The 22,585-nt window shown below is 43.7% G+C and overlaps 1 long non-coding RNA gene across 1 annotated transcript in view; it reads left to right on the forward strand.

The window, feature by feature from the left end:
• Positions 1–1,262: 1,262 nt before the first annotated feature.
• The window catches only part of LOC148005849 (uncharacterized), an 85,716-nt gene continuing 64,393 nt past the window's right edge, over positions 1,263–22,585 (forward strand). Inside the window, exon 1 of the long non-coding RNA XR_015620943.1 lies at positions 1,263–1,358. This is a non-coding gene — a long non-coding RNA (uncharacterized LOC148005849). The remainder of the gene's footprint in view (positions 1,359–22,585) is intronic.

Raw genomic sequence — 22,585 nt, forward strand, 5'->3', positions numbered from 1 at the left:
CTAGGGCTATGCTGGCCCATGTTCCCTAAACTTGCCTAGGGTCCTGTACTTTATAATGTATGGATTAGATGAGTATTGCTTTGCTCACAGTTTTGGGTGCGGGTCTTCATAAACTCACAAATAGGAAGTGAAGCAGTAAGATTTTCACATATCAGGACCCAAGGGTTTCAACCAGCAGTTAGGGCCTCTTTCCCCTTATGTAGCTCTTCTGGGTCCAGTGCTTGCAGGGCCAGGCTCCTAGATTTTAGAGTTTCATTCCAAGCTGTCATTGTCTTCTAAGTAATTTTTCCACAAATGTCCCTGACAAGCCAAGCTTGTCATAGGACTGGCTTTCTTGAATCATGTTGGCCTCTCGGCACTGAGATCTTGATCACCTTTGTGTATGATGTCATTTCTTCCTCTGGTGAACACAGATTCACCTGAAGACCAGAATGCCATAGCTGATTGCCACTGTACCTTGTTCATCACGATCACTGACTGGGTTATTTCTTAAGCACTGTTAACCCATTTTCTATTCTACCACAAAATGGATAAAGCTAAGCAAGTGCCTCTTCTGCCTGGTGGGAAGATAGCAAGGGAAACGTCTGTTCTTTTCATTCTGTTTTGGTACATGGATAACATCAAAATATGCCACTATTCTGTAAGCATCCATGGGCCTCAGAACCTATAACCCTTCTCCTTTCTTTCTGAGTCTCCCTTGCTCTGAGGCTTTGTATTTACTCTACAGCGATTCAAGAAAAGTGTCTACACTAGTGTTCTAGAAAAGGCGCAATGAAAAGCATCAGATGGCTGATGTTTTCATCTTGGCCCTCTTGGATTCCTAGACCACAGATGGAAAAGCAACTTTCTCTAGTTAACCCTTCATCTATGCCTTTCAACCACAGACCTGTCACTCACAGCTCTCAATGTATAAATATCTGTGGCTACTTACGTGCTGTGTCTTTTCTCAACTCAAGTCATCTGCCTTCCTCTGTTCCTGCTTCTGTCTCTATTCTGTCTTTCCTCCAAGGTGCATGATAAACCAAGAGTTTACAGTAAAAGCACAGGAAGAACCAAGTGATGCATTCTTTTTAGGAAAGTACCTGGTCCCCCTGGGGAGCAGGAGGCAGCACTGGGAGCCTCTTCCTCCCCTCCTGAGCTGTGGCTCTTGAGGACTTTCAGCACAGACCTAGCAACTCACCCTAGACTTTGATGTGGCTTAGTGAATGCTTGATGCACAGTGGCCCAAATTTTGAACTATGAAAACCTTTTCTACTTCCTGTAGGGGACCCTGGGACTCACAGGGCTTTGCCTAAAACTCAACATTGTCCAGAACTGACTCTCGGGACTGTTTCTAGTTGCAAGGATCTCAACTTGCGGTAAGACTGTAAGCATTTAATCAGAGCAAGCTGGGTGGTTAACTGCTGTCTGCTCAGACTATAGCTGAAGGCCTATTTCCTTTATATTTCCTTTGCTTCTCCATTTCATCCTATTTTTCCCTTCTCTTTTGGCTACCTGCCTAGATTTTCATTTTGGAAGGAAACTTGCTTCTAGTGGAACTTCCTGATGCCTGACATTTCCAAGACTAAAGGATAGACTTTCAGGACTATTCTGAGCAGAAGAAAGAATAGGCAGGACAGTAGGGGATAGTCATTCCAAGTCTTGGTTTAAATGATGCTATTTTCTGCTACAGATGCCTAGAATCAGTGCTTTATTTTGACTTGTGTTTTGAGCTTTCTTTTAGATCCCTAGATCCAAAGCATCTGTTCTCTCTTCCTAGGTGTTACTGGCAGAAGTGCCCTCTTTTGCTGAGGACTAAGGTCTCTGATCAAAGCTCATTTAGAATATAGGTCAGTTGTCTTTTTTTCCTTTTAGATAGCCTCCTGAAATTCTTCCCCTTCTTACTCTCCCATAACCTATCCTGAGGGAATACATGGCTCTGATTCATGCCCAGGTCTTTGAGAACACTTGGTATGGTGGTAGCAATGGGTTTCTTTTTTTTTTTTTTTTTTTCCGGAGCTGGGGACCGAACCCAGGGCCTTGCACTTCCTAGGTAAGCGCTCTACCACTGAGCTAAATCCCCAGCCCCCAGCAATGGGTTTCTTAATATCTTCTTTTTATTGTTGGTTTTAGTAGTGCTCAACATAGGACAAACAAGAAAGCAGACAAGAGTCTTGTCTTGGAAGAGCATTCTGACCATGTCTCTAGAGCTTTTGTCTGAGTTCTCTGAGTAGATGCAGTGGCTCTTAGTCTTTAGTAAACCCCAATTCCCAGAATCATGCTTCTCCTTGTAGCATAGCCAATGTTCTTCCTTTTTGAAGATATCCTCTCATTTGCCAGTACCATCTTTTATTTTTCTTCTTCCATCTATCTTCTTTGTCTTTGTGTTCCTCCCTTTCCTGCCCCCTTCTTCTCATCCTCCTTTGTTGTTATCATAACCATTGGGTCATCATCATGTTCATCTCTTTCCTTATCCCTGCCATAGTTCATTTTCACAGAACAGAGCATGAACTACATACATTCTGCGCTATTCTAAGCACCATCTAAGAGGATCAACCTCATGATTTTAGTTAATTCCTGTCAGGATTAGGACTCAAACTTAAATCAGTTTGACCTCAACACAATGTTGGTGACTTATCCCTTTCATACTCCTGTGGAGTATGACGACCTGCTCAGGTTACATGCACTGCAGATGGAGTTTCCTGCATTACAGCGCCTGCCGAGTGTTCCATCAGCTCTATAAAAGTAAAAATGGCATATGCTTTGGGAATATGGGATAATTCTCACAGAGGTGGTGTTTGTCCCTTCCTATACCTGGGTACCACCTCTGTTACACCATCTGACTCCTGTGCCCTATCCTGTGAGGATCCTAAGATTCTCGGCAGCCATAGGCTTGACCTTCTGTCACTAAGCTTTCGGGGAACAACACATCTTCAGGAATAGGCATGCTGGGAATGATATAATGGGATGTTTCTGTTTTCACTTTGTCAGTGAAGAAACTCCTTGCCTTCATAGTAATTTCTAGGCCTTCAATAACTCCATCCTCTCTGTGCCTGTTGGATAGCACTATAGATGCACGTATCTGGCCCATCAAAGATAGAAACTCTAAATATTGCTTGGTATTGATTTATTTGGCAAGTCAAATGAGGTTCATTATTGTCCATAGTGGGTAGGGGAAGAATGCATACTCACACACAGAAGGGAAATAGCCTGGTTCTAGTTATGGAGATATATGTTTCCACTGGGTCTCTGTGGCTGTACCATCCCATCTATATAATGGGCCGGCATCACTCAGTTACTAAGCAACTCTGCCCTAGGATCTGCGAATCAGTTTCAGGAAAGTCTTTTAGGTTTCCAGTGACTGAGGGTGTGAGTGACCTGAGATGCTTATAGAGGGGAGAAGGGATAAGAGAGTGATATTCTCTCAGGGGAGGCCACTGGGAATTCAGTACTTGGGACTTTGAAGATACCTGATTCAGCCTTTCATATTTTCTGAAAAGCAAACAATTATCAGTATTGAGTACTTATTATCTGACCCTTGAAAGTCTCCTGGGAAGTTTCTACTTGTATTTCTATTTTATATGGATAAATAGTTGTGTTATTCATATACCCCATAAAAGGGTGTTGTTATTATTGGTCCAAATAGTTTTGTTTTATATTCATTTTAAAATAATATTTCTTCCTTAAACTTTTGGTCTCTTCTCAAAGCAATGTTATCAAAACAATGTCTACATTTTAACCAATGCGCATGGTCCAATGTGGATAAGCTTTACATTTACCTAGATTACTAGATAATGGATTGATAGATACTACGTTTGTTTTCCTATTCGTCACTCAACTTCCTAAGACTGTTTACATTCTAACTGCTGCCTCACCCGTCTCTGGGTGAAGCCACCCTATTCTTATCTTCTCCTAGGGGTGGTCTGTATATCTGTCTCCGATTCGCTGTCACTGGAAACAGCGATCAGCGAATTCCCTGTGAATGCTCCCCATTGACCTTTGGCCATGGTTTAAAATAAGCCACTTTCTATGGACACAGAAGGTTCAATGTGCTTCACGGGCAACACTGCTAGTATCCTGCAGTTATTTAGTGCCTGTAACCGCATGCTCTCACAGCTTGTTATTCATAAACCACCACAACCTGTTTTGCTAGCTGAATTCTTTTTTTTTTTTTTTTTTTTTGCATTAGATAAGAATGGGGCTCTGAGCGAAATTGTTTGCAGGCAGTACACTCTTACTAAAATTTAATTATGTTGAAAATTCAATTAAAATGTAATTTAACAAAAGGTACTTATTTAAATGGTGCCTTCTATTACTAATAAGCAAAGCTGGCTTTTTCATTTTTAAAGAAATGACATTCCATATTTACTAGAACCTAAAATGTCACTGATTACAAAAACATCATGATTGCATATTCCATTAAGAAAGATAAATAATTATACTTAATCAAGTCATCATGCGCCATTGATTGTAAGAAGCATGCTGCTTTTATAGATGTTGAGATATGAGGACATGTTTATCTTTGCCTGTTTCCTTCAACAAATATGAAGAAAAGAACTGATTTTATGGGTAGGGGGTGGTAAGAAAGTGACAATTCTTCTTTATGTGAAATCAGCAGAATTAATGGAACTCGCATCAGCATGACAGGGTAAGGAAACAGAGTGGTGATATATGTGGTCCTTACATCAGCCTTGGCTGGAAGTCCTGTTTGTCATGGAAATGTAGCTTTAGACAAGGAGTAGCTCAACAACCAGGGAAGATTCTTCCACATCTAGTCTGTAGAAGCCCACAGAGCTTTGGATGTGCTTCCAGGGTGGGCTGTCCTAAGCCTAGAGCCCTTCACAGGGGCCATCTGCTTCCTCAACAGCAGCTTGGCTGCTTTTCACACAGCAGCCATGTGAAGTCAAATGATGACTGTACCTCTCAGGTTTTGGGAAATTTGCTAAGGGACTGGGAGACTGAAGATGCCAGAGAATTAGTTATAGGAATAGTTGGGTTTCCTTGTTAAGATTGCATCATATTTTATTTCTCCTAGTGTAACTATGGAAATAGGGGTATTCCCATTTTACAGTTGAGAACTGACTGTGTTAACACACCTCCAGGATGACTGTTCATTTGGAGAGCTGACAGAATCAGTGATGTGAAGCTCATAGGGGCTCACGGAGGTTGAAGCAGCAAGCATGGAGCCTGCGTGGGTCTGCACTGGAACCTCTGCATATGTGCTGTAGTTATTTAGGTTGGTGTTCTTGGGGGGACTCCTAACAGTGAGAGTGGGGCTGTCTCAAACTCTTTTGCCTACTCCTGGGAGCCTTTTCCTTTTACATGGTTGCCTAGTCTGGCTCTGGTATTAGAGGCCTGCTCTCTTTTGAAGAGAAATGGAGGCATAGTGGATCTGGAGACGAAGGGGAAGAAGGATGGGAGACTGGAAGGAGAAGAGGGGAGGAAGGATGTAGTTGAGATGTATTGTATGAGAAAAAAATAAGGAAAAAGAAAAAACAATAGGTAGAGTTGTACATAGTCAAAAATATACTACTTGTTTTTCTGTCAAAACTAACATGTATTTGTTTCTTTGTTTCTGTATAGCTGGGAGGTATGGGCAGACCATGGAGGCCAGATAAGAGCCTTCATGGGTGCAATCTTTTCTTCTACCTCGTGGATTCTGGGGAGGGAACTTGTGTCATCATTCTTGGGGGCAATGACTTTACTTTCTGAGCCATGTCACAAGCTCTGAAACTTTTATTTTGATATAGTTGTAGATTTGTATGCTTTTAGAAATAATACAAGGGATCTGGTACATCTCTACATTTATAGCTTTTTAGCATGTTATGAAGTTATGAGGCCTAGGTGCTGACATTCAAGGTGCAGGACCTTGCCATAGTTCTGTTTCCTTATGTGACAGTCACATTCAACTCTTTCTCCCAGTCTCTTTGGCAAATGTGTGAGTTTGGCGAGCACTTACCCACTTTCTGTAATTTTGCTGCACACAGCATATATCCTTTTGTGATTCACTGTTTCTAACTCTGCTTCATTTCTTAGGTATGCATGCAGTGGTAATCTTTTACACTTACTCATTCTATATAGTATTCTATGATGTTAGCAACCACCACGCACAACCATTTCTATAAGAACATGTGAGGATTTCTGATGCAGGGTTGCCATGGCTCACATGCACATTGTCCTCCATATACTCATGAGTGTAAGTTCTGTATCCCCAGCTGGAGGTACTGTTTGGAAAGTTGTGGATATTTTGGTGCAAAAGTGCATAGTGAGGCTGTCTTTAAAGGCAGCATCCCTTTTCCCATCTGCATGCTCTAGGCCTTGCCATGCCTTCCCAATCACGATGGGCTGGAATCACAAGCCCAAACAAATGTCTCTTCCTTTAAGTTGCTTCTGTCAGGTGCTTGGTCACAGTGATGAGAAAAACAAGGCACACATTGGTTCCTGGGAATAAGGCTTCTCTGAACAATGACAGAACGGTTCCCGTACAGCCAGAAGTATGGAATTCTCAGGGACCAAAGAGGATAATTCTGCATCGGATGGCAGTCGTACATTTTGATTTTTTTTTTCCTTCGGAGCTGGGGACCGAACCCAGGGCCTTGGTCTCCCTAGGCAAGGGCTTTACCGCTGAGCTAAATCCCCAACCCGTACATTTTGATTTTTAAAAAAATATTCTGATAAACCATTCTGCAGAGTAGCTGTACTATTTTCCATCTTTGCTAGCAATGTGCAAATGACCCTGCTTTTCTGTGGCCTACCACCGTTTGCCTTTCTTTTTCATTAACTTTTACTTTAGCTGTTTTGATTGATGGGTAATTATACTTTACTGCTGATAAGCTTGAATTTCCTATGGCTAACGATGTTGAACATTATTTTCATGTGTTTAGAGCCAATGGTATATCTTCTTCGGTGAAAAATGATTTAGTATTTTTTCCCTGGACTCCCTTCTACTTCAAGTATTTTAAAATAATGCTATAATTCAAATTAAAGTCTTCACTGAGATCATTTTCGGCTCACAAATAATTATAAGAAATAATAGACATTAACGAAAAGATGGATAATACAAGTAAAAGTGGACAAGGATTATTTGGATTATTTCTCCCACAAAATAAAAAAATGAGCCATGAGCATAAGAGAAGGTGCTCAACTTCATTAGCCACGTAGGAAGCGCACATTAAAATCCCCTAGCATTCACTCAAATGGTTATAATAAAAAGGCAGATAAAGTTAACTGTTGATGATGATGTGAAGAAATAAAAATATTTATTTCTACTACTGTTGGGGTATAAAATGGTGAAGATGTTTAGAAAACATTATGGCATTTTTCAAGGGTTAAACAGTTACTGTCAAGAACTCAGAAGTTCTACTCCCAAGACACCTCCTGTTCCCCCCCTCTAACACACCACACACACACACACACACACACACACACACACACACACACACACACACACACACACTGTTCATGAATGTTCTTAGTGGCATAATTTAGCATATACCCCAAAGAGAAAAACATGGATGCCCACCAAATGGCAAACAGATGAACAGAATATGGTTTATTTGTACAATAAATAGCTGCATTGTAATGTGCAGAAATGAAGTATTTGATGTACTCTATCATGGCTAAAAGAAGGTAAAAGAAGCCAGTCATAAAGGACTGTGTATTTGATGATCCCACTTGTATGGTTGTATGAAATTTCCAATATGGTTACATCTGTAGAGACAGAAAATTCGATGAGTAGTTGACCAAGGCTTAAGGACTGGGTTTTAATGGCTAAGGGTCATGGGCATTCTTAGGGGCCGATGTTTGTTTTACAAAATAGAATTAACAGAGTGAATCAAGCATCCTTTGCCTAGTTCCTCATGTGTGCTGTTTTACCAGTAGTTTCCTTGAGGCCAGGACACTGAAATGGACGCTATACATTGCTTAGATTTACCTGATTTTTGTCCTCCCTCCTGTATATGATTTTCATGTGTACATTCTCATGGCCAAAACACTGAAGAGCTCACAGTGTGCTTTAAAGTCTTATAATCACTTGATTTTCTGTAAAACACAACACCAGACAGCTTTCCTCTTCTTCCCATCTCCTGACCAGAGGCAAGTTCCCTCTCTTCCACAACCATCCTTTTTCTTGTTGTCAAAGGGCACACACAAATCATGGAGAAACAATACTCCCCATCCCACCAAGTAAGAGAAGAAGTTATGGAATTGTACAGACAGCTCATTCAAGCTTTAGAACTACCTACCCACACTTCTGAAGAGTAAGACATTTCTCACCAAAGGCAGGGGGGCAAGAATTCCGAGTTTCCACACTCCAATCTCTCCTTTCCCCAATTTCAGAAGCAATTTCTAGAACAGTTGTCAGCATTTTTTTTTTTTTTGAGCTGGTATTTATGGTGTTGCCACTGGCGAAGGCTCGCAGGAGAATACTGGTAATGATTCATCTGTGTGAATCCCTGTTTTCATCGACTTGCGTCTGTGTGAGGGGACAGCCCCACGCAGCCTTCCACATCATCATCACTTTGGTTTCTCTCAAAATATTTGCTCAGAAAAAGCCCAGTGTTTGGCTTCTGTTCACTTTGGGCTTCCAGGGGAATTTCCCCATCCTCCCCGGAGTCCAAGAGTGAAGTTGTTTTACAATTCGTTCACTCCTTACACAGCAGAGCAGAGAGTGAGGCTGGCTCCAGAAGGACCCTTATTGGATCAAAGACAAGCTTAAGTGGAATCACTACATTCCACAAGATGGACACAAGATGGACAAAGGAGCATGGTCATTATTTTGTACCTTATTGTGACCTCTATGAACCCAAACACCTGTTTTGTCCTAGGGAACTGCATGTTAATTCCAAACTCACCCCTACTTAGCTCTTAAAACTCAACTGAGATTTGTCCATTTGACATTTATCTTGTACATATAGATTCCATCTGATCCTAACTGTGACTACTGAACTTGCACTTCATCACCCCTACCGAAAGCAACATCCAGCACCACATTTAGGATTACAATTAAATCTGACATTCTGATTGTTGCAAGGTAAAATCTCCAAATGCTAGCAATTCTCGAAGGGATTAACTCAGTATTCAGGATGCATCAGGCAGCCCTTTGCATCCATAGTTCACTAAACTCTTCTGATTTGTGTAGCTCAGAGGTTTGAGAAGACTGAGATCACAAAACATAACCGAGGTACCAATTTATCGTAAATTCACACATCTCCCTGTCAGTGGTGGTTTCCCAAAGGTCTATCTCCTCCAAGGTCATTATTTCCAAGGTCATTGAGTTACTTGACTTCTGTCATAGTTCCTGTGATCAAAGGCCCAGACAAAAGCAACAAAGTGGAGAAAGGGATTTTGTTTGTCTCTTTGTATGTTGTTTTGGCTCACAGATCAAGGTTCATCGAGATGGAGACCTGTAGGCAAAGGGAGCTTGAAGCAGCCACTCACCCACATCCACAATCAGAAAACAGAGAGGGACAAAACATGTTAATGCTTTGCTTCCAATTCATTTTATATTGCTCAGGATCTGCTGCTCACAATTAAGATAGGTTTTCCCATCTCACTTAATATAACCCACAGGCATGCTCAGGGTACTGTGCTTAAGGCAATTCGAGACTTAGCAAATTAGTAGTTACCCTAACCATGAAAATCTCCTTCGGAAGATAAAAGCCTTGAAAACTGGATCATATAGAGCAGGACTGCTAAGAGGCCCTGATATTTTTACCTTCCACTTATCATGTTGAAAGCCTGGGTACATACCTCTGTACAAAAACCCAAAACTGGCTTAAATTGTATTAGTGGGGGTCCTTGAGAGACACAGAATCACCAGTTGTTAAATAGAACCAAATGAAATATGGGCTGGGGAGATGGCTAAGTTGGTAAAGTGCCCACCTCACAACATGAGGACCCCCAAATTCTGGTCCCCCTCACCCATATAAAAGTTGAGAATGGTGGTATTTGTCTTTAACTGTCTGCTGATGACCAGAGGCAAAAGAATGCCCAGAGTTTGTTGGGCAGTCAGTATAAGCAGTTAGTGAGCTAGTGAGGCCAGGATTGAACGAGATACCCTGTTTTAAACAAATGATGTGGCAAGTGAGAAAGGAAGATTCCTAATGTTGATATCTGCCTCCTCATACACACACACACACACACACACACACACACACACACACACACACACACACACACACACACGCAGGCCCAAACCCATATACATACTAAATAAAAACATAGAAAAATAAACCAGTAAGACACTGTGTGTGAAATGGGGAGGGAAGATGGATAGATAGATAGATAGATAGATAGATAGATAGATAGATAGATAGATAGATAGATAAACTGACCCACCTTAGAGAAAGTGTGCGGAGGCTGCCAGGCTCTAAGTCTGCAGAATAAGCTGGCAGACTGGAGGGCCCGGAAGAGCTAATGGAGCATTTTGGGCATGAGACCCATCTGCTGGTAGAATTCCTTCTGCTGTGGAGAGGGTCAATCTTCTTCCTAGTGCCTTGAACTTTCCTGAGGCCACCCACTCTGCAATGCTAATATGCTTCATCCACTTAAGTGGTTTACATGTTAACCCATGCTGTGGGTTTATACCTTCAAAGCAACATCCAGACAGGTTTAACTAAGTACCTTTGAGTACTATGATCTAGCCACGTTGATCCACAAAATGAACCATCCTACCAGCATAGTGGTTTTGGGGAAGGTGACAACAATGCTGAACAGGAAAAATAGAAAATTGAAAACCCCCCTTAAGTTCCTCATCACTGGGCATTTGATCAAGAAAGGGAGCTTTCAACAAAGGAGACATTCAGAACAGGTGGTGGTTCTTGTTTGCCACAGTACAGGATGCTTGACAAGCATCAGCCCTTCCAAGCCAACGTCACAGTCAGTGACCAGGAGGTTCATCAGTCTCAAAGTGTCTTCTCAAACCTGTGCACTATGGCTAGGAATAGGAGCTGGGGGCTGAGGCAGGAGTGTGGCCTCAATGGCTCTGCAGAGAATCCTGCAAAGGCTCCACATCCTCAGCCACACCTGCAATGGGTCTAGAACAGTGGGGAAGAGTTAGGCAAGGAGTTGGCTTTGTCAGATGACAGAGACAGAGCACAAGGCAGAGGATGTCAAATGTCACCTGTCACCAGCTTCAGTTACAAACACCAGCAGGAAAGTCTGCAGTGAAGTAGGTCATAGCTACCAGTATCCGGCAGGCTTTGTGCTCCAGTGTCCTGATGTGTCCAGAATACCAGATGCCACGGTGGGGGAGGAGTTAGGGGTGAATACTGAGAATCAGAGTTTTAGTTTGGTTTTCATCATCTTGTACCTTCTCTTCCTTCTCCTTCTCCTCTTTAACAAATATATAGAATTCTAGAGCTGTTTTTTTTTAAATCAGTTAACTCAGATAAGTGCTAGGTTGATAAGCCAAACAATAGAGCCATCAGAGGTAAAGAGCGAACTCATTTGCGCATTTTTTCCCCATAAGTATGTGGTGAAGCCACAAGGTTGAAACCCTAGTCTCCATGGCTTCACAACAAACATTGGTGCTGCCTCCCAGACCTTGTCAGTCCATCGGTCCATGGTCCCATTACCCCCTTCCATTCTGGTTAGTTCCCTCATCTTTTTCCTACTTTACACTGAGGCTTAGAAAGTCTTCCCTGATCAGCCTAGGCTAATAAATAAAGGGCACCATACATCAATTCTTGGGGCAAGCCACTACTGCTTAAGTGTGGGAATGATAAAAAGCACAAGAAAGGGCAAACAATGTGTCACAGGTCACACCACCATTCAGACCAACAGGGGTTGATCCTGTTCTCTACTAGCCTCTTTCAGCCTCAGTTGAATACTGCAGATTACATTCCTCTTCTCTTTATCCAAAACTTCTGGACCTATTTTTCTTCTTCTCTCAGATGCTGCAGGTTCATGAACCTGACTTGCAGTTTTCTAGTCCACAAAAAATTCTCTTTTTGTGTTCAAATGCATATATCCATGTAAAACACAAGTAATTAAAGTTGCGATACCTAATTGTACATATATCTGATTATTGAATATGCCCTATAGTCTTAGTTTAGAAACTATATATGGATAACATTAGATAGTCAAATGCTGTATTTCATTTATTCTCTTATAAAAATTTTTCTATTTTTTTAAATTTATTCAGAAGTGCAGGAGGCATCCTTGTGTTTGTTTTCATAGATGGCTGTGTTTATCTCTTCATGATTCCAGGATAGAGAAGCTGAGCTGCCTTCTCATTGCCTGGAGAGGTTATCACACTAGGGGATCAGGAAGTTGGGTATATGCTGGTCTCCAAACCTAGTTACCTAGTTCCTGAGCTTAAGGCTGCATTTGATTCGTCTCTGTATAGTCAGTGTCTGGCACATGATGCTGAGATAAATGAACAAATGAGACGTCTCTGTCTCTCACCTTGATTTTCCCAACTAGCTTCATTCCTCAGTCTGACATGATAAGAATCAAGGGAATCTCCTGCATGACTCTGGGACTCTGCCATGAGTGTCACTTATGGCTTCTCTGTCACTTACTGTGAGTCTGTCTTACAAGTACTATCACTAAGTCCTCCCATTGCACAGCAGGTGACACTTGAAAAGAAGTGTGTTCAAATCCTCATTCTTCTGTTTTTCCAGCACTTAGTCAAGTGCTTTCTTTCTGACCCACGGAACTGGGCTGATTTTTGCCTAAATGGACTTGACATCAGCTCTAGCACTCTCAGCCCTTAAGCAAGCCATTTTCCCCATCTGAATCTGGGGAAATCACCTTTGTTGATGATCCCACACCTTCAGTGGCTTGACGCACATCCTCTGTCTTGTACTCTGTGCCTACCTGTCAGAGTTCTAAAATGCTAACAGGGATTCTTTGATGTTAGTGAGGCCAAACTCTTAATTTTAGAGATGGAGCCGAGGCCATGTTCTCAGAATGATGTCATGTAAGAGAAAACCGTGCTAAAGGTCAGTACCAGGTCTCCTGTTAGACACTGGGTTTTCTGATAGGGTCAACTTCTTTAGTAGGAAAGAAAACTGGGTTGTGGGTGCCTTGTTATTCTATAATTTTAGGAGTAAGGAAGGAACACATTAGGCAAAGACGGGATTGGAAGCATACAGAGAGCTAAGAACATGCTGATGATTAGGTCTAGCTTAGAAAGTGCTGGTTGGATGATCTAAATGATGCTGAATTTTTTTGACCAGAGGAGAAGGCCGACTGAATATAGAAGGACTGTACTAGACAGAGTAGGCTAGCTGCTGAAACTCACAGCTCTACACACACAGTAATGGGGTGCCATGGTACTAGGGACACTGCTTTTGTGTTCTATCTCTGTTTTGGGCAGTTGGTCAGAGGGATAGGCTTTCTTCCTTCCCTCCTCTGCAAATTAAGTACTTCAGGAAGAACAGGGGCCCAAGGTGAGTCAAGATGGCAGCAGATTACCACTGAAATGCTTGGGTTTGGCTGTATTTCGAATAGCCATTACTTCTACCACTTGCCCAGGCACTCAACGTCTCTGGTCCTCAGTTTTACAACACTGGGAAATGGGAATCTAACAGACTGCTCTGCTCCCACTCAGGATCATGAATTCGGGCACTGGAATGTGTTTTATAAATGGGGGTGTGTCCACAAATGGAAGGATAGTGCAATATCTATTCAGTATTACTAAAAGCTGAGCATCCAGCCTCCTCTTGTGAAAATGGGTGACAGACGAAACAAACCTGAGAAATATTCCTTGTGAACAGAAGGACAACTGTCAAGTGGCTGATCAGCAGTCACCCATTGTGAGAACCTCCACAACAGCGAAGATACTCAGATCCCTGTTGAATCCATCTTCTACCAGGCCGTCCTCTCTATTACAGTCATGCTTACAAGTTCAGTCAATCCTTGACCTTAAATTGGGACCACAACCTTCAGATCCTGCCGGGTTGTTGATGGTCAGAGAATGGCACATGGAATTCAGTAACTTTTGGTTCTACCACTTCCAGGCCTCAGCTTTTCCATCTATAAAATGGGGAGAATAACACATATGGCTGTTTTGAGGTCTACGTGAGCTCATTGTGAAAACTGCTTAGTATGCTGACTGTAAGGAGGCAGCACTCAGGAAAGCTGCGGTTATTCTCATAGCAATCCAATGTGCTAGAAACGAGTTCTGGGCACTTGCATAACAATTGAGTCAGACCTTCATCCTGTGGCTTCCCTGCTGGCCCTGTTTGTCTGAGTAGCCTGCAGCTCAGTGTCTTATCCCTGTTGGTTCCAAGTCTTGGCCTTGAACTTTGATCAGCTTGTCTGAGATCTAAACTCTATCTAGCCCCAGTGGTGCTGACAAATTCTGTTTCTTCTCTTGCCACCAATTTTACCTAAGATCCTGTCTGAGTCCATGGAAGACTCTATCATGGTGGCCAACCGAACACTGATGTTTAAAGTGTGAAGCTTTTCCAGGGGCTGTTTACTGTTTAGCCCTTAATGGCCTCTCTGATTTGATCTTGAGTTTCATATGTTCCAACCACAGCGTTCTTCCTTCTGAGTTCATTAGAGCCTGAGACCGGGGCATGGGAGATGGTCCCAAGATCAGGGTGAGGGAGTAGGCAGAATGTGACAGGGAAGGAAAACAGGCTGATATGGGTTACACAATTAATTGCTTCCTGTTCTGGGTAGCCTTGACTCTCTTCCCCCAAGGGCAGGTTGGCAAAGCCTCCCAACTGTCTTGTTACAGGACAGAAACCTGTGATACTCCTCCACTCTTTCTTCCCCAACTGGATTGGAGTCCCCATTAATTTTACACTCCAAAAATGACTCTGGCTTAGATCTCAGTGGACTCCCAGGTCCTTGAGAAAGCCCTGAGGCAGAGAAGTGGAGAGATGTAGACACTTGCTTAGAGGGAGAACATGCTCACATGTGAAGCGGGACAAATAAAAAAATGTGTCCACAGATGCTAGCTTGTTACCAAGCTGTTTCCCACTCCAGGCCTCTTGCAAGAACTGTGCCTTCAGTCATACATATTTAGATTCCAATGTCCCAGTGACATTTGTCCGAAGGAGGCTACTGTGGTTCCAATGCCAGTTTTTCCCTATGACCTTTTTCTAGTATCTGGGTCAGAGTGTTTTCAAACCTATGAGCTCACAATATGTCCAGGTCGTGGCAGAGGTTCAAGCAAGAGTGATGCCAGATTTGGCTTGGGTAATTATATATATAGAGAGAGGTCAGATTCCAGGGTAAGGAGCAGGTGTAATTAATAAGGCATGCTATGGCTTAGATGATTATTATGTGTGGGGTGGAGGACATCAGGAGGTGAGGGAAAAGGAATTCTGCAGAGCTAAACATAGAAAACATGGAGACCAACTAGCAGAGATTCAGTGAGGGCAGGAATGGGTGGTCACTCAGGACGGGACAGGCTGAGGCTTCCGTGCACAGGCGGAGGTGAGCTGGCATGGAGGTTTTTAGAGCAGACTGAGTGTTTGTATCTGTTTCCTCTCCTTCAGTGCAGCCCGGTGCATGATGTCATTGGAGGCTGGGGAAAGTGATTACTTCCTTAGAGCCTTAATGCAGATTCTTGTTTGTGTGGTTACAGTCAGTCTGTTCTCCAAACCTAAATATAGTGGGAATCCAGGACTGGAAACAGGGCTTTTGGAATCTCATCCCTACAGCCTCTGTAGACACATTTATGCAGCCCGAAGTGGCCCTGGGTGTTCTGGAGAGGCTGGAGTGGAAAGCCAGGTGAAAGCATCTTCTACCAAGACGGACTCTCTGGGCTGCAGGTAGACAGCCATGCTTCTACAGCACGGCCAGCTTCTCTGAATGCAGTGTCTCATGTTCCCAGAGCTGAAGATGCAGGTTCCACTGGATACTGACCTCATGATCTTGTCTCAATTCTCTGCCCTGCAGGAAACCATCTCCACTCCACAGGGGAGGCTACAGAGTGTTGCGGCCACTCTGCAGGCAGAAAAATCATTAAGGCATCTGTCTTTTTGCCTTAAGGACTTTTTTCTCCTCCAAATAGACTCACAACAACAAGTAACCCCTTGGTTTCCATCACTGATGCTTTTAGAGTCTGTACCTCCTCATAGCAGAGGAGGTGTTAGTCATGGGCAAGGAGTCATCATCTCTGATGCACAGTCTAAGGCTGTTTCCACCAATGGAGGTTTGCTAATCATGTTCACAGCCATTACCACTACTTGGGGAGTAAGTGCCTAAGTCAGCAGTTTAATTCTGGTTGCAGGAAGCAAAGGACCACCTCAGTGACACTGGCCTGACCTCCCTCAGTTCCCAGCTCTGTAGAACATAGGGGATGGGATGGTGGCGAAGGTTAAATGAGCTTCGGCATGGAAAGCAGCTGTAACAGGAGCTGCTGTCAACCAGGCCCTGTTTTATTTTTAGCTCCACCTTTCATGTCAGTATGGAGAACCTAAACAAGAAACACGAAGGAGCCTTTACAAAACAAGAATCTACAATTTCACACCTTAATATTCTTCTGTCTTTGTGGAAGAATTTTTACGGGCTCATGGATAAAGCAGGGAGCAAATTGCATCACTGGGGTAAAAAGGAGAAGAAAGACTGGTGGAAGGAACTAGAACAAACAGGCCACAGAACAGACCTGAACCATGAAGACTGAGAGGCACAGCCAAGGCTTCTCTCTGTCCCTTGCTTCCTTGTAGCAAAGGAACCTGAAAACTGTCAGCTGATAAACCGTTGACATCCTGGCCAGCAGTGAGTGCATATTTATCTGCAGGAGTATATTTGTGGAGGGACAGATGCAGGAACCGGATGCTGTAGGAATATCTCTTGTGACTCCCTTAAGGACATATGACATTGAGTATAGTTTTTCATAATCAGCTTTATTATGACCAGCCATTAGAGGTGGACATCTTATGTGGTTCTCTAGAGGATCTGAGCTGTTGCATCATGAGACTAGAATATCAACCCAGAAGTCATAATGGAAGGGAACCTATAATTTTGGCTGTTTCTCACACTTAGCTGGGTATATTTAGAGTTAATATTTGTGTCTCTTTGCCTGCCTCTGCTCTTCTGTAAAGCAGCTAAAAGGCATGAGGTACTTGACTTGGCCTGTTCAGGCTTCTGCTTAAATGAACCAAAAGCATCCACATTAGCTCCACCTATTGACCAGCCAGCCAAATGGGTATTGATCATTTAGTCTGTGTAAAGGATGATTGCAGGGAGTATAGCCAAGATAGTTTGCCATTGACTACAGCACAACTCTGCAAGAGCACATGGGATATTGTAGGCAGAGCGCTGCATTTATCATAGTCATACGATATAGTATGTACATGGCTAGTTCTGTTGTAGAGCCAGGATTTGAAACACACAGAGGCTCCACTCATTTATGAGCAGTGCTACTTTTCTCACCAGCGATGGCTGCCGTAAAGACTTCACGAAAGAATTTCTGCTTCCAACACACTCCCTGTCTGGCAGGTGAGGCAGTTTCCTGACTCCATGGTCAGGAGTCCTACTTTACCCAAACTCTCGTCTTAGCATGGAAAGCATCTGTTATAAGATGCACATCAAGCAACTCCAGTTCTACTTGAATACTCTGTGCATTGGTTAGGGGAAGAAAAGAGGATTATGTGGTGACCAAGGCAGGGAAGAGAGGGATACGATCTCTTTATGGTAAAGATCTTCTTTATAGTCACCAGCTCTGGAAAGGTTCATGTAACAGAAAAATTTGACCAAGAACAATTTCTTCTAGAAGTGATTCCAACCGAAGAGGCAGACACATTTGCCAGTGTCTGGGGTTGACCTTTTTTTTTTACTTTAGGTAAGAAGCATATTTGTGGGAACATGGATTAAATCCAGAAGTGTTAGGGTTTATCACTTTGTAAGGGTGGCTCCTGTGGATGTGGTCCCTGGCGGGGAGTGTTCTTTAGGACCTCATTTGTTCTCCAAAGAAGAACATTCGCATTTCCCAGTGTCTCAAATCTTCATGTGTGTCTTTCAGTGCATTGCACTTGGGGTGCAGCCTGGAGACTGAAAACTTGGAGAGGAAACATGTTCAATACTTTGTGAGCAAGAAGGAGCCAAGTCAGAGGCCTAGAAGGAGTATCCTGTAAGGCTGGGCGTGAGGTGGGATTGCAGTTCACCTGCTCCACTCTCCAAGTCACCACCAGTCCCTACAGTCTTTGCAGTGCCAGATCCAGGGCATGCTGTTGCTATGAGAATCTCTTTCTTGGGATGACTTTGGTCTTTCCAAGTCTTCCTCTCATAGCACAGTTTGTTTTCTTGTGGAATTCATTATTAGATTCTGTTTCTCCCTGTCACTCAGCAGATAAGTCTGTTCTTTCTATGACATGGGGTTGTTTTAAAACAAACATCACATCTCTGTCCTGTCCCATTGATCTTTTTCTCAAGAGGTAGTTTCTAGTCTCCCCACTCTCCTGGAGGTCTACATAGATTCTAAGAATGTCCACTGAGTGAAAACCTCTTTTCCACAAGGTCTGATGTGACCTCTGAATTCTTCCACATATCCCCCAGGCAGTTGTTATAAATTGATTTATTAATGAAGAGTTTGTAATGGGATGCCTGATACATCTAATGGTAGATGCAGCACTGAGGATTCGGTACCCAAGTGGGGTGCTGCAATGGTGGGTACGGATATTTGAGACCCGACAATGGAGAAGTGGCAGTCCTACAGACATGACAGTGATGTGGTGCTCGTCTCCATCAAAGCCCAGCAATTGGCGTACTCAAGACTCTGCAGTCTGCTCTGAGGTCTCATCAGTCACACTGAGTGGAAGGCTTCACTTCGGCTTTTGGATTGACACATCTGTCCACAGCTGGATCTCTTGCTCATCTGAAAGGTGCCCAGTAGAGCATGGTCCTAGGCTTCTTTGAAGTTGGCTCTACTCTCTCTTTCTGATTCCGAGGCTCTTTTCATGGATGGAGGGCCTATTCTTCCCCTCCTCTGCTAAGTACTTAGCAAGAAGGAAATCTATAGAGCAAAGATCAATGCCTCTGGGGACAATCAAGGCCTCCCTTGGTCCTTTTGAGTGACTCTTGAGCACAGGACGAGGGAAGCCATGCTGGTGCTGCCCCCACTGTGTCTCGGAAATTCCCTGTCCTTTCCCTCATGCTTATGGACCTTCAGCATCAGTTATGCTTTGAGAGGTTAGCGAAGATGCCTTCTCTCCCTCTGATTCTTGGGAAGTGTTCCTTCTTGAATCTGAAACTGGGGGCCGGGGGAGTGCTCCTGAGGGAATTCATGCAGAATCCTGGGAGCAGTACCTTTACTTTGGTTAGTCGTGTAATGGACTCTGTCCTTAAAAACACTGAAATCCATAGTGTCCCCCCCCAGGTCACTCCCAGTTTTCTGCTAGATGTGTCAATGGAGGACAATCTAGTTCCCTGCAGGAAAGGCTATTTCTACATGCTCTCATAGAGCAATTCTGTGACTGTTTCTCTAAACCACACTCTTCCATTCCATTTTGTTAAGCTCATGGTAAGGGCAAGCATAAACTGAATTCAGATCCGGGCTGATTATAGGTGGCATCGAGCTCACTTTCCATCTGTTTCAGCTGTACAACGATGAATAGGAGATACGGGTATACAGTCAACACTCTGTAGGAACCCTGGGCATCCCTAATAGAGATGATTGATGCTGTTGGGGTTGGTGCAAGTGGAGCACCAACTCCTTTAGCAAGTGGAGCTAAGGGGACTGCTGAGCCCTCTCCCCTGGTCTGCTCATGTGTTCAGTGAAGAAATAGGTAACAGCTAGGAAATACTAGGATGGTTCTATTCTTGGTTCTGGAGACAAGGTAAAGGAACATGGCCAGGAACTGATTTCCAGAGACAATAAACGCAAATAAGCAGAAGGGTGGAAGTACATGCTATGGGGGAAAAGAGTATTGGGGATGATGTTCATGTGTGTGTGTGTGTGTGTGTGTGTGTGTGTGTGTGTGTGTTTGTGTGTGTGTGTGCGTGAGAGAGACAGAGAGAGAGAATGGCAGAGACAGAGAGAGGTGGGGGAAAATATCTCATCTCAGAGAGATAATGACACTGGGATATGACTCAAGGATGAAATTAGCCACACCTGCACCAAGGGGAGAATGTTTTTTGATTGTGGAGTGGGGCTCGAGATAGGGTTTCTCTATGTAGCCCTGTCTGTCCTGAAACTTGCTCTGTAGACCAGGCTAGTCTCAAAATCACAGAGATCCACCTACCTCTGTCTCCCAAGTGCTGAGTTAAAGGTCTATGCCACCAGTTTGCCTGGGAAAAGCATTCTCGGTCAAGTGCTTCTAGTGGCTGTGCCTGCTGAGTAGCTTAGTGGGAGACCAGTATCCCAGAGTACCACATAATAGACAAGTAGGTGTCTTCAGGGCCACAGCTGTGTTGTGAGTTTTTCTTTGACCCAGAAGACAAGTGTCGGGAGATTTGAGCCACACAGCAACACAACGTGACTGAAGAGAACACTTTTTGATACTTTTGGATGGAGATTGGCTCTGGGATGCTAAGGACCTGGGGCTCTCGACTTTATGCCAACTGCTGCTCATTTTACTCAAGATGATATGCAGGAACCAACATCTAAACAGGGCTTTATAGACAGAGAGAAAGCCAACAGCAATAGGCATAGCAAAAGCCATCGGGAGAAGTCAGACCCACGTTTTCCCACCTGTCTCCATGCTGGAAATCAAAGCAAGTGAAGAGGGCTAGAAGTACCACAGCTAAGAGGTTAGAGACAGACCAGGGAGATAGTACAGGCTGCCCTTGGAACTAACAAGAGGGGACTAGCAAACAGAAGGAAACCAGAAATAGTCTTAGGGTGCAAAGGAGTCAGTTGCTCAGCAAGTTGTAGAGGGTGGTGATTATTGCCAGGGTCTATGTCAAATCGGAATGGGAACTGGTCATTGGAACAGAAATACCCACTTGCTTGCAATGCTCCTGTTCTCACTCTAGGATGCATCTGCTGGTAAAAACAGGTAAGGAATTAGGAAAGAATTGGGGGTCAGTCAGGCTTTTTATAAGTCGCTGGAAAGTATTGGAGACTCCTGTTAATGGGTTAATGGGAAGGGGAAGAAATTGTTTGCCCAGAGGTGTCAGCAGATCTCCAGCCTTGAACCCCAATCACATCAATCATCTCTATTAGGAACACCCAGGGTCATTGCCCTCCTAAGATGGGAAGAGGCTGCCACCTGCTGGTCCCTTTAAGTACTTACCCAAGGCACTTGCTCGGGACAATGAGAAACCTGTGTGGAGAGTTTTCTCTATGTCTTTCACTGTTCACCATCCCCACTCAGCCATTAAGATAGACATTCTTTATATAAGATATTCAGAAATATGAGGTGGGCATTCAAAAATGACTTGATATTGGGTGAGCCTGAGATGCAAACCAGGATGTGCATAGGATTAGATTATCAGCACTTTCCAGAGGACGCCATAGCACCAACTTGCGCTCTCTTTGCAACCTGTGAGCTGAGGGAATAGGTACATGAATACTCAGGACAGCAGAGTGGATAAAGGGCTGAAGATGGTTACTGGCATTCTTCATGGGACTTAGGCCAAAGGGGTCGTAAGCATTCATGGATTCTGGCACTTAGGGGCTAGGTGAACTTGGAGGAAGTCATTTCTCTCACTTTCCAACCTGTAGTTGCAAATGTGGCATGCACATATGGGAGCTACTTAGTTTGGGGTCCCCCCACCCTACCCCGTGAGTGTTTACTGTGAATTATTAAGCTTTCCTTTCTGGTCCTGCTGGAATTGGGGAAAATCCCAAGTGAGCCTCACTGGGCTTCCTTTGTAGAGACTGAATTCATCTGTGGGGTTCTTGGGGTGACAGGAGGACCAGGAAAGTGAGCCATCTGCTGGATGCTGGTACCAGACACTGACACAAACCCAGGCAGTCAGCACACACTGGTGTTCCTGATGCTCCTGAACCAGAAGGATATGAATGGAGAGGATCCACATCTTTCTAGTGAACAGTTGCTCTACTTAGAGAACAAGGCTAACCATGCCAGGCCTGGGTTCAATATCTTCAATAGTCTCAGCCATAGTCTGTGGACATTAAGTCTTTGAGTCGAGGTCCTACCAACACCTTCACCTCCGTTCCTCACTACCTCCACCCATGTCATCCAGAACAGGCCTCACCTGTACCTCATTACTAGGCTTCTCATAAGCACAGTCACTAAGAGAGGGTTTCTTAACCTACCTGAGAAGCAAAGATTCTGGCACTCAGGACCTTTGGTTTCTCTGAGAGGTTATTGGGGTAACCCACTACAAAGGTAAAGAAATGCAGCTGCTGGATTAATTCATTATTTGCATTTACATTAAAAATAATTTTTTCCATCTGTGGCAAGGAAAAGCATCGTGGTGGATGTGAAGAAGAAGGAGTTGGGGCTAAGATAGATCCTTCAAAGGCATGCCTGGAGGATGACCTTTTCCAGCCACATCTCACCTTCCTCTGTTGTACTACCTCCTAACACTCTCTTTAAAGTCTGAATACATCAAAAGATGAATTATTGATGACTTAGGACCCTTTTCCAGGCCTTGTAAACCCCGTCATGTCTGTCAGGGTTGAGTATAGAGAGGAGCATGGGAGTTTTCTCCTTCAGTTCTCCCAAAGAATAGCTTCCGAGTGTACGCAGACACACAGGGTTGTGTCTGCCTCTAAAGGTGATGGCGT

This window comes from Rattus norvegicus, chromosome 5 (genome assembly GCF_021556685.1).
Source record: "Rattus norvegicus strain SHRSP/BbbUtx chromosome 5, alternate assembly SHRSP_T2T, whole genome shotgun sequence".
NCBI lineage: Eukaryota > Metazoa > Chordata > Mammalia > Rodentia > Muridae > Rattus > Rattus norvegicus.